The sequence below is a fragment of the Balaenoptera musculus genome, chromosome 1 (assembly GCF_009873245.2).
Source record: "Balaenoptera musculus isolate JJ_BM4_2016_0621 chromosome 1, mBalMus1.pri.v3, whole genome shotgun sequence".
Classification (NCBI taxonomy): Eukaryota; Metazoa; Chordata; class Mammalia; order Artiodactyla; family Balaenopteridae; genus Balaenoptera; species Balaenoptera musculus.
In genome coordinates this window covers 110,781,005-110,793,827 of record NC_045785.1, presented here as the reverse complement: position 1 = coordinate 110,793,827, position 12,823 = coordinate 110,781,005, and the positions used below count along the sequence as shown (strand labels likewise).

The 12,823-nt window shown below is 40.5% G+C and overlaps 2 long non-coding RNA genes across 2 annotated transcripts; both read right to left on the bottom strand.

Annotated features, from left to right (window-relative positions):
• Positions 1-3,000: 3,000 nt before the first annotated feature.
• LOC118905549 lies at positions 3,001-4,462 on the bottom strand. Its single transcript, XR_005022259.1, has 2 exons — positions 4,416-4,462; positions 3,001-3,640 (listed from the first exon to the last, which is right to left on the bottom strand). It is a non-coding gene; the product is annotated as an uncharacterized LOC118905549 (long non-coding RNA).
• Positions 4,463-9,968: 5,506 nt separating this feature from the next.
• Positions 9,969-11,544, bottom strand: LOC118905560. The gene is made up of 2 exons (XR_005022270.1): positions 11,389-11,544; positions 9,969-10,612 (listed from the first exon to the last, which is right to left on the bottom strand). It is a non-coding gene; the product is annotated as an uncharacterized LOC118905560 (long non-coding RNA).
• Between the last annotated feature and the right edge of the window lie 1,279 nt (positions 11,545-12,823).

Genomic DNA, 12,823 nt, shown 5'->3' with positions numbered 1-12,823 from the left:
TCAGAAAGAAGAACTGGAAGAGTAATTTGCCTTGGCCAAATAATCAGGAAGCTTCTTAGGAATGGGGTTTTATAATGGGACAGCAGGAAGAAGAGCGGAATGAGGAGGAGAGGAAGAGAAAGAGGAGACACTTGAAACCTGTGAAAGAGTCATCAGCTAGGCATGTGCCAGAAGGCCAGGACGTAAACGTTCCCTTCAGCTCAGCCACATCTTCACTGACTACTATATATTTTTTAAATAATATGATACATTGTTATAAAAATGAAGCTATATCCTTTAATATATAATGGGGAAAACATAAAGCTGTTAAAAAATGAGCATGTCTATTAAACGGCCCAAAATAATCACTGCTTATATGTTGCTGTAGTTAGTGTTACGTCTTTTCAATTTTCATAAACCCACACACATACATACATGTCTATCAGGTTACTGATTTGAGATCATCTTTTGTAATATAGATATCTCCAGCCATAGGTTGCTCTCTTTGTGCTGCAGTACATTTATCCCGAAAGTTCTTGTAGGTTTTCTTTTCATTTTCATTCATCTCAAGGTTTTTTCTATTTGTTTGTTATTTCTTCTTTGCACCATTGTTTCTTTAGGAATGTGTTTGCAAACTCACAGATGTCACAGAAACAGAGAGTAGAATGGTGGTCAGCAGGGTCTAAGGGGTTGTGCAAAAGTGGAGATGTTGGGACAAGGGTACAAGCTTGCAATCATATGATGAAGGAGTTCTCAGAGTCTACAGTACAGCATGGTGATCTAGCTAATAACACTCAGTTGTGTACTTGAATCTTGCTGAGAAATTAGACCTTAAGCATTCTCGTCTCACACACACACACACACACACACAAACACAGAGAAATACACACTTTACATTGTTACTGATGAAGTGATTAATGTACTAAGTGACCGATGGTGGGAATCACTGCAGAAAGTACAGATATGTCAAATCATCACATTATACACCGTAAATATGTACAATTTAGTTTGTCAATGATACCTCAATAAAGCCGGAGGGAAAGCATGAAAGAATAACCATCATACAACAGAGTAACCATGTTTGAGCATCTCTATGTTCCTTCTCCTCCTTGGCTCTCTTAGGATCTGATACTATTCTCTGAGAAAGCTTCCTTTATCCATTATTCTGTGGGGGCCTTGTACCCATCTCAGAGTGGATATTCCCTTTTAGTCACGTGTACTGACCATATCTGATTTGGTAGGGTGGAAAGTGGGGAAAGCTGGTCTGGAAAGTCGTTAGTAATCTTGGAAATCATTCTTTTTCGTTTTGGCACATAGATTATTTAGTTCTCAATTCACTCAAAAACTTATTAGGCGCCTGATATAATTCAGTCCTCCAATCATTTCCATGTCCTACGGATCTCAGTAAGGTCCTTTTGTAGAAGTAATTTCTGGACTGATTAAATTACTGCTTTTCCCCCTAACCTAATACAGCTACCATGAGGTTCCTTGGCACACAGGTGGGAAGAATACAACTTCTGTCTCTTTTCTCTGTTGTAACTGTCAACTGAAATTGGACTTGTAGTTCAAAACCACTGCTAATCTCATCTCTTACTCTTTAGGACTTACAAGTGGTGAGTTTTCTAATTCAACAAGGTTTTGAATTTCTGGGCTGTATTTTTTTTCTTTTCATTTTTTTCATTTCTGGCCTGTCAACCAGAAAGTTTTCCTGAACATACGTCTACTGAAATACCGTGGGCAAATCAAGAAATGACCAACCTTTGGTCTGCCTCTAAAGATACCATGGGCAACCATTACTGCAAACATTTTGCCATTGAATAACATGTAGCACCACATTTTTGGCTTCCAATATCAGATTCCTTTCCAACCACCTCCAGACACATAAGCCAATGCCACAGTTTTATGATTTGATACAGGAGCTTCTCCCCTCAAAGAACTAATTTCTATGTCAGGTCACATAAGAGTAGGTACAGTAGAGACAACTCCCAAATATCAGTGTTGGTTTTTCACTCATGTCACAGTCTGATGAGCGTTGAGCAGTAACATGGGCATCTTTTTGCTTCTGCATTTCTGCCATGTTTGACTCCTTTACTTCTAACCACAAGAAAAGGGATGCTTAAAAATCTCATCCCTTTTTCACGGCTTATTGGACCAGTAAGCTAAGCACTTAGAAAACAACCTGCATAGCAACAGTCATTTTGTAAATCAAGATAAACATTGGAATCCCCATTGTTCCTCAAAGGTGGGGTCAAAGTAATCAAGAATGTTATTTCCGAGGTGAAAACATGTAATAAGACCCTGAGGTTGTTGAGTTTTGCAGTAAGAAGAGCACATTGTACAGATGGAGAGCAGGCAGCACTATGCCTGGTAAGGTCCCTTGAAATTCCCTTTCTTTTGTACTACCCATGTTTTCAGAACTATTATAATTTTATGCAGAGTATGCCATTAATTTCCCAAACTGGTTTTTCTGTGGTGTCACATTTAAAATTCTGTTATATTGGAAGAGATAAAGAACACAGAATATGAACGAGTAATAGAGTTTAAGCATCTCCTTGCTTGCTCTACTAGGTATGTCTGAGCCACTCCTCTGCTGGAGCACCTGCGGGTGGTGATGACGATGGTGATGGTGGTGACGGTGATGATGACAGGGACAATGATGATCGGCCACCTCTCAATGCCAATTATGTGCCCGGCATTGTGCCACCTGAATGACACACATTCATGTAATTTTTATGCCTAAGCAAGTAGGCACTGTAAATGTGATTTTTCCCACAGTGTATTAAAGGGTTTGAAATGCCAAGAAGTTAAATACTTTGTTCCTCAAATCAATCAAGCAATAATTAGGAAAATAACCAGGCTTTGAAACTGTATAGAAATAATCATTGATACGACTCAAAATTCAGATAACACTGACTGTGAGAGCCTGAAACTCGGGATCAAAGAAGCATAGAAATCAACCAAAATTATGATATGATATTGCGAAAAGCAGGTTTTAAAAGAAAGAAAAAAATTTTCCCATCACACAAAAGAATTGTATTTTATTCAGGAAGTGGAGGATAAGTAACAATTGCTCAGCTGGTAGAAACCCATGCCCAGGTGAGCGACTGACAGAGAAGACAGGGAGAGAATCCTCAGAGGGCGCCCAGGAGGAGAGCTGCTGCTCTTCCTACTGAGGCTCTGTGATGCTTTCTCAGGCACCACCCAGAGGGAAGCAGTATAGCAGCCTCAGATAGGAAACCTCTGTCTGTCAGGAATCACCACACGCATATTGAGGCTGAAGGGTGGAGAAGCTTCTTCCGTATCCATGATAGGCGTTGAAGAGAAGGTGAAGGTGGAGCTCTGGAACTAGTTGAGCCGATTGTCCTTATCCTTTCCAGATGCAGATAAAAGCTCAAGCTCTTACATGCTCTTGGGTGGGCACCTCTGCTAGCAATGATGGGCAGGTGGCCCAGGAGGGCATTTCTGCTTGCACTGCTGAGGCAGGCAAGGGTCAGGGCACTTTATAGGTGGGCATGGGTCAGGGCACTTTATAGGTGGGCAAGGGTCTGGACACTTGGCAGGTGGGCAAGGGTCAGGGCACTTAGGTAGGCACACTGGTGGTGGCTGGCAGGGCTGCTTGCACTGCTGATGTTGAGAAGACATCTTTCTGGAGTCTTAATATCTGAAAGAAAGTATATGACCGTGTTCACAAGAAGGAATTCCTATAGAGAAAAGAGCAAAAGCTTGTGGAATAACAACAGATAGTATCTCACCAATCTCTAAGTAAGTGCTTTAATCTCTTTAATAGCTTTTAATGAATTTCTGACTTCTCTCTCGCTCTTCAGAAAATCGTTTCATCAGCCCAGACAAAACCTTCTCTTTTCTCATACAACTTTTCCAAAGAAAATATCTTTGTTTTAAAGAAACATGCGATGTTTTCTCTTTTGGTTTCTTTCTTTCTTTCTCTCTCTCTCTCTCTCTTTTTTTTTTTTATGAAAACGACATCTTCAAAAAAGGCCAGCACAAGTTCTAGAATCCTGGGCAAGCTCACAAGCAGTTTCTATCACCATTTTCTCTCATGAGGTCCTGACAAGGTGACTTATGCACAGAGCAAAGGGCATTCAGGATGAATGTAAGGGCCTCACACCTTCTAAGATAAATGCCTCTGAAATCACAGCAGAAGTCCAAGAGAAAGGCATAGAAAAATGTAAATACTTTGCTCTTTATCCCTTCATGTCAAAACTTCCTGTTAATTTCTTTCTCAATAGAGGAAATCAAACGAGGTATCAGAAATCTAGTAAATACAATATAACATTGTGCCCAGATTCCAAGTTCCCATCCACTCAGTAGCATTATACCCATGATCATAACTTTGGACCCATCAAACTTGCTGTCTCCAGCATAAAGTCAACATTCGGGGATCCGAGAACAAAGTTGAACTGAAGAATCAGACTCACCAGGTTCTCCAAAGTCAATCGGAACTCGAGTAGCAAGAGGACAGCTGTCGTGCAGCAGAGGACCTTTTTATTGGGGCTTGCTGCCCCACCCAGGGGGAAGCGGAGCTACCAAAACTGGCCCGGTCCAATCATTTCCCAACCAAAATGCAAATCCACTCATAAATGGCTTGGCAGAGACTCTGAAAACAGGAAATGTCCTGTTCCAGGATCTCCTCACTGGGTGAGGTTCTCGTGACTCACAGAGTCCCTGTCTTAGCTCTCAGTTTCTGTGGTTTGTGGCAGTGGGATCGCTTGGAGTGTTCTCTAACTTGTAGTGAAAAGTTCCATTCCTTGATTGGGGAAGATGACCCTTTTCTATCTTTCACGATCCTTGACTTCTAAGACTGCCTGCCTAGTTGCATTGATCTGGGGGCCATTTTGTTGTACATACTGGTTTGAAAAGGGCCTCGCTACCTGGTGACACATGTCTCTTTACCTCGAGTCTTTCTTGCAATTCATTTCCCCTTGATTCATGGCTTGCCAAACAAAATCTCCTTTCTTCTTCGAAAATGGACTGAGGGAAATTTGCAGATCACCTCATATGATTTCCTATCATGATACTTAGAAACGTGTAGTAAAGTGTTGACCACTATGGTCCTCCTTTCACTGTTTGCTCCTTCAAATAAAGAACATCCAGCAGGTCAGATTCCTGTGACCTCTGTAAATCTGTTTTACTTCCTGCCACAAGGAATTCACTAGGCACGTAGCATCCCCTACCATAACTCAGATGAGCTGGCAGCTCAGACCCTAGACTTACAACAGAAGTGAAGCTTTTTGCTCATACCTCCCAAAAGTGACATAAAACTTGCTCCAATCTAATTTCTTCCAACTGAACTCTTTGGATATCTTCAATTTTTGAAGAAACCTCAGAGGGTTGTTCAAATTTTCTAGCTTCCTGTCACTTTGAAATAATTGGGAAACCCAATCTATTATGCAATGCCATTCACGCAACTAATTTTATATGTTTTTAATACGTATGAATTATTTAAACACATGTTGTTTCACATCAAATTCAAGAGAAAGTTGAAATCACTTCATTAAAAATGCAGTCACTGAAGTTCATTGCCATTCATATACAACTTCTTAATCATTAATAATAATTTTGTTATATTTTAAACCTATTTTTTGCATTTTCCATTTTGGTCACGGTGGAGCATATGTCAAATAAACCTATTTCCTGCTCGACTTTCTTCATACAATTTGTCAATGTGCTGGAAGGAAGGTTTGATGGTTTACTTATGGGTCAGATTCACTGGCCCAGGTCCCCAGTTTTCTGGTCAAACATTATCTGTGTGTTTCTGTAAGGATGATTTTGGATGAGAGTATTATTTAAATCAGTGGCCTGAATGATGGCGGTTGCCCTCTACAAGGTGGGAAGTTCTCATCCAATCCACTGACGGCCTGAATAGAACAAGGCTGACGCTCCCCCAGGTAAAAGATTATTCCCCTTTCAGGTGGACTTCCAGCAGAGTTTCAGCTCTGCAGACTTTGCGTGTTCCAGACATTTTAATCTCTCTCTCTCTCTCTCTGTCCTTGTCCCTCTTTCTGTAACCTATTTCTCTATGTATATATGTACATACATATTGTAATATATAATTTGAATATTTCATCTGTCATTTCATGTATATGATTAACAATGGCCAATTAAAATAAAATTTTCAAAGTTATTAGGAAGTGAAGTTAAAGCCAAACATATAAATGTAATATGACACATGGGGTGTGGAATTATGACAGATATAATGAGCTTTTAGCAAATGACTGAACTTCAGCGCCCAGTGCTTTAGCATGTCCTCCAAAGATTTCATTTCTGCCTTTTCAGTGATTTAGCTGTCAACAGTTTTTCTACAGTTCCTCCCTTCTATCCTGGACACGAACACTACTCTTTTCTATGCTGTCCCCTTGGGCACTGAAGAGTCTTGTGATGGGTCAGGGTTGGTGAAGGCCCCTGTCTGCTTTAGGAATAGAGCTGCGAATCTCACTTTATCTTACTGTAGAATGTGGGAACACATGTTTAATGGAATCAGGATGTCCCATCTCACCTGACGCAAACTCTTCCCTAGACGGCTGTCGTGTGCTTAAAATTCCTTTATCAGGAAATAAATCTCTTGTATTCCATAAGTAAATACCAGGTTTCAATTGGGTGAAACCAAAACTAGATAGAAGATACCATTTAAGACTCACAGCATCACATATAAATGATTCAGAGTGACGTTGGGAGGGGAGAGAGAAGCAAAGCACTAAAGGTCTGACATCCGGATGAAATGTGAACTTAGGGCACATCTGATATATTTGCTTTGTTCTACTCATTCCAAGAATGTTTTAGGTCCTTGAAGACAGTAATTTGAAAAAAAATGTTCACTGTTTATTCTCTGTCTTCCTGTTCACGTTCCAGAACCCTCACCCTGCCATAATATCTTCACCGCCAATATCTACCCCTTAACCGTCCAATTTGGTACTTTGACATATTGCCCATGCATTTAGGAATAGTCCTTTCATATCTTTCATAATTCTTCCTGCAGTCAGAAAGAAGAACTGGAAGAGTAATTTGCCTTGGCCAAATAATCAGGAAGCTTCTTAGGAATGGGGTTTTATAATGGGACAGCAGGAAGAAGAGCGGAATGAGGAGGAGAGGAAGAGAAAGAGGAGACACTTGAAACCTGTGAAAGAGTCATCAGCTAGGCATGTGCCAGAAGGCCAGGACGTAAACGTTCCCTGCAGCTCAGCCACATCTTCACTGACTACTATATATTTTTTAAATAATATGACACATTGTTATAAAAATGAAGCTATATCCTTTAATATATAATGGGGAAAACATAAAGCTGTTAAAAAATGAGCATGTCTATTAAACGGCCAAAAATAATCACTGCTTATATGTTGCTGTAGTTAGTGTTACGTCTTTTCAATTTTCATAAACCCACACACATACATACATGTCTATCAGGTTACTGATTTGAGATCATCTTTTGTAATATAGATATCTCCAGCCATAGGTTGCTCTCTTTGTGCTGCAGTACATTTATCCCGAAAGTTCTTGTAGGTTTTCTTTTCATTTTCATTCATCTCAAGGTTTTTTCTATTTGTTTGTTATTTCTTCTTTGCACCATTGTTTCTTTAGGAATGTGTTTGCAAACTCACAGATGTCACAGAAACAGAGAGTAGAATGGTGGTCAGCAGGGTCTAAGGGGTTGTGCAAAAGTGGAGATGTTGGGACAAGGGTACAAGCTTGCAATCATATGATGAAGGAGTTCTCAGAGTCTACAGTACAGCATGGTGATCTAGCTAATAACACTCAGTTGTGTACTTGAATCTTGCTGAGAAGTTAGACCTTAAGCATTCTCGTCTCACACACACACACACACACACACACACACAGAGAAATACACACTTTACATTGTTACTGATGAAGTGATTAATGTACTAAGTGACCGATGGTGGGAATCACTGCAGAAAGTACAGATATGTCAAATCATCACATTATACACCGTAAATATGTACAATTTAGTTTGTCAATGATACCTCAATAAAGCCGGAGGGAAAGCATGAAAGAATAACCATCATACAACAGAGTAACCATGTTTGAGCATCTCTGTGTTCCTTCTCCTCCTTGGCTCTCTTAGGATCTGATACTATTCTCTGAGAAAGCTTCCTTTATCCATTATTCTGTGGGGGCCTTGTACCCATCTCAGAGTGGATATTCCCTTTTAGTCACGTGTACTGACCATATCTGATTTGGTAGGGTGGAAAGTGGGGAAAGGTGGTCTGGAAAGTCGTTAGTAATCTTGGAAATCATTCTTTTTCGTTTTGGCACATAGATTATTTAGTTCTCAATTGCCTCAAAAACTTATTAGGCGCCTGATATAATTCAGTCCTCCAATCATTTTCATGTCCTACGGATCTCAGTAAGGTCCTTTTGTAGAAGTAATTTCTGGACTGATTAAATTACTGCTTTTCCCCCTAACATAATACAGCTACCATGAGGTTCCTTGGCACACAGGTGGGAAGAATACAACTTCTGTCTCTTTTCTCTGTTGTAACTGTCAACTGAAATTGGACTTGTAGTTCAAAACCACTGCTAATCTCATCTCTTACTCTTTAGGACTTACAAGTGGTGAGTTTTCTAATTCAACAAGGTTTTGAATTTCTGGGCTGTATTTTTTTTCTTTTCATTTTTTTCATTTCTGGCCTGTCAACCAGAAAGTTTTCCTGAACATACGTCTACTGAAATACCGTGGGCAAATCAAGAAATGACCAACCTTTGGTCTGCCTCTAAAGATACCATGGGCAACCATTACTGCAAACATTTTGCCATTGAATAACATGTAGCACCACATTTTTGGCTTCCAATATCAGATTCCTTTCCAACCACCTCCAGACACATAAGCCAATGCCACAGTTTTATGATTTGATACAGGAGCTTCCCTCCTCAAAGAACTAATTTTTATGTCAGGTCAAATAAGAGTAGCTACAGTACAGACAACTCCCAAATATCAGTGTTGGTTTTTCACTCATGTCACAGTCTGATGAGCGTTGAGCAGTAACATGGGCATCTTTTTGCTTCTGCATTTCTGCCATGTTTGACTCCTTTACTTCTAACCACAAGAAAAGGGATGCTTAAAACACTCACCCCTTTTCACGGCTTATTGGACCGGTAAGCTAAGCACTTAGAAAACAACCTGCATAGCAACAGTCATTTTGTAAATCAAGATAAACATTGGAATCCCCATTGTTCCTCAAAGGTGGGGTCAAAGTAATCAAGAATGTTATTTCCGAGGTGAAAACATGTAATAAGACCCCGAGGTTGTTGAGTTTTGCAGTAAGAAGAGCACATTGTACAGATGGAGAGCAGGCAGCACTATGCCTGGTAAGGTCCCTTGAAATTCCCTTTCTTTTGTACTACCCATGTTTTCAGAACTATTATAATTTTATGCAGAGTATGCCATTAATTTCCCAAACTGGTTTTTCTGTGGTGTCACATTTAAAATTCTGTTATATTGGAAGAGATAAAGAACACAGAATATGAACGAGTAATAGAGTTTAAGCATCTCCTTGCTTGCTCTACTAGGTATGTCTGAGCCACTCCTCTGCTGGAGCACCTGCGGGTGGTGATGACAAGGTGATGGTGGTGACGGTGATGATGACAGGGACAATGATGATCGGCCACCTCTCAAATGCCAATTTTGTGCCCGGCATAGTGCCACCTGAATGACACACATTCATGTAATTTTTATGCCTAAGCAAGTAGGCACTGTAAATGTGATTTTTCCCACAGTGTATTAAAGGGTTTGAAATGCCAAGAAGTTAAATACTTTGTTCCTCAAATCAATCAAGCAATAATTAGGAAAATAACCAGGCTTTGAAACTGTATAGAAATAATCATTGATACGACTCAAAATTCAGATAACACTGACTGTGAGAGCCTGAAACTCGGGATCAAAGAAGCATAGAAATCAACCAAAATTATGATATGATATTGCGAAAAGCAGGTTTTAAAAGAAAGAAAAAAATTTTCCCTTCACACAAAAGAATTGTATTTTATTCAGGAAGTGGAGGATAAGTAACAATTGCTCAGCTGGTAGAAACCCATGCCCAGGTGAGCGACTGACAGAGAAGACAGGGAGAGAATCCTCAGAGGGCGCCCAGGAGGAGAGCTGCTGCTCTTCCTACTGAGGCTCTGTGATGCTTTCTCGGGCACCACCCAGAGGGAAGCAGTATAGCAGCCTCAGATAGAAAGCCTCTGTCTGTCAGGAATCACCACATGCATATTGAGGCTGAAGGGTGGAGAAGCTTCTTCCGTATCCATGATAGGCGTTGAAGAGAAGGTGAAGGTGGAGCTCTGGAACTAGTTGAGCCAATTGTCCTTATCCTTTCCAGATGCAGATAAAAGCTCAAGCTCTTACATGCTCTTGGGTGGGCACCTCTGCTAGCAATGATGGGCAGGTGGCCCAGGAGGGCATTTCTGCTTGCACTGCTGAGGCAGGCAAGGGTCAGGGCACTTTATAGGTGGGCATGGGTCAGGGCACTTTATAGGTGGGCAAGGGTCTGGACACTTGGCAGGGGGGCAAGGGTCAGGGCACTTAGGTAGGCACACTGGTGGTGGCTGGCAGGGCTGCTTGCACTGCTGATGTTGAGAAGACATCTTTCTGGAGTCTTAATATCTGAAAGAAAGTATATGACCATGTTCACAAGAAGGAATTCCTATAGAGAAAAGAGCAAAGCTTGTGGAATAACAACAGATAGTATCTCACCAATCTCTAAGTAAGTGCTTTAATCTCTTTAATAGCTTTTAATGAATTTCTGACTTCTCTCTCGCTCTTCAGAAAATCGTTTCATCAGCCCAGACAAAACCTTCTCTTTTCTGATACAACTTTTCCAAAGAAAATATCTTTGTTTTAAAGAAACATGCGATGTTTTCTCTTTTGGTTTCTTTCTTTCTTTCTTTCTCTCTCTCTCTCTCTTTTTTTTTTTTATGAAAACGACATCTTCAAAAAAGGCCGTCACAAGTTGTAGAATCCTGGGCAAGCTCACAAGCAGTTTCTATCACCATTTTCTCTCATGAGGTCCTGACAAGGTGACTTATGCACAGAGCAAAGGGCATTCAGGATGAATGTAAGGGCCTCACACCTTCTAAGATAAATGCCTCTGAAATCACAGCAGAAGTCCAAGAGAAAGGCATAGAAAAATGTAAATACTTTGCTCTTTATCCCTTCATGTCAAAACTTCCTGTTAATTTCTTTCTCAATAGAGGAAATCAAACGAGGTATCAGAAATCTAGTAAATACAATATAACATTGTGCCCAGATTCCAAGTTCCCATCCACTCAGTAGCATTATACCCATGATCATAACTTTGGACCCATCAAACTTGCTGTCTCCAGCATAAAGTCAACATTCGGGGATCCGAGAACAAAGTTGAACTGAAGAATCAGACTCACCAGGTTCTCCAAAGTCAATCGGAACTCGAGTAGCAAGAGGACAGCTGTCGTGCAGCAGAGGACCTTTTTATTGGGGCTTGCTGCCCCACCCAGGGGGAAGCGGAGCTGTCCAAACTAGCCTCGTGCAGTCATTTCCCAACCAAAATGCAAATCTATCCATAACTGGCTTGACAGGGACTCTGAAAACAAGAAATATCCTGTTCCAGGTTCTCCTCACTGGATTATGTTCTCATGACTCACAGAGTCCCTGCCTTAGCTGTCAGTTTCGGTGGTTTATGGCAGTGGGAGGATTTGTGGGGTTGTCTTACTTATCGTCAAAGGCTCCCTTTTTTGATTGGGAAGATGACCCTTTTCTCTCTTTCACCTTCCTTGACTTCTAAAACAGCCTGCCTAGTTGCACTTGATCTGGTGGCCATTTTGTTGTACATACTGGTTTGAAAAAATCATGACTACCTGGTGACACCTTTCTCTTTACCTCAAGTCCTTCTCATAATGCATTTCCCCTTGATCCATGGCTTGCTAATCTAAGTCTCCTTTCTTCCTCTAAAATGGATCGAGGGCATGTTGCAGCTCAGCTTAGCTGCCTTCCCATCATGTAACTTAGATACGTTCAGGAAAGTGGTGGTCTCTGAGGTCCTCATATCATATATTTGCTCCTTCAAATGAAGGACATCAAGCAGAGATTCCTGTGACCTCTATAAATCTGTTTTACTTCCTGCCACAAGGAATTCACTAGGCACGTAGCATCCCCTACCATAACTCAGATGAGCTGGCAGCTCAGACCCTAGACTTACAACAGAAGTGAAGCTTTTTGCTCATACCTCCCAAAAGTGACATTAAACTTGCTCCAATCTAATTTCTTCCAACTGAACTCTTTGGATATCTTCAATTTTTGAAGAAACCTCAGAGGGTTGTTCAAATTTTCTAGCTTCCTGTCACTTTGAAATAATTGGGAAACCCAATCTATTATGCAATGCCATTCACGCAACTAATTTTATATGTTTTTAATACGTATGAATTATTTAAACACATGTTGTTTCACATCAAATTCAAGAGAAAGTTGAAATCACTTCATTAAAAATGCAGTCACTGAAGTTCATTGCCATTCATATACAACTTCTTAATCATTAATAATAATTTTGTTATATTTTAAACCTATTTTTTAGATTTTCCATATTGGTCACATGGAACATAAGTCAAGTAAGCCTCTTTCCTTCTCTGCTTGCTTCATGCAATTTATCAGTGTGCTGGAAGGAAGGTTTGATGGTTAATTTATGGCTCAACTTGTCTGGAACTGGATACCCAGATATCTGGTCAAACGTTATTCTGGATGAATTTCTAAGGATCTTTTCAGATCAGATTAATATTTAAATCTGTGGCGTGAGTAAAGGAAGTTGCCCTCAATAAGGTGGGTTGTCCTCATCCAACCCACTGA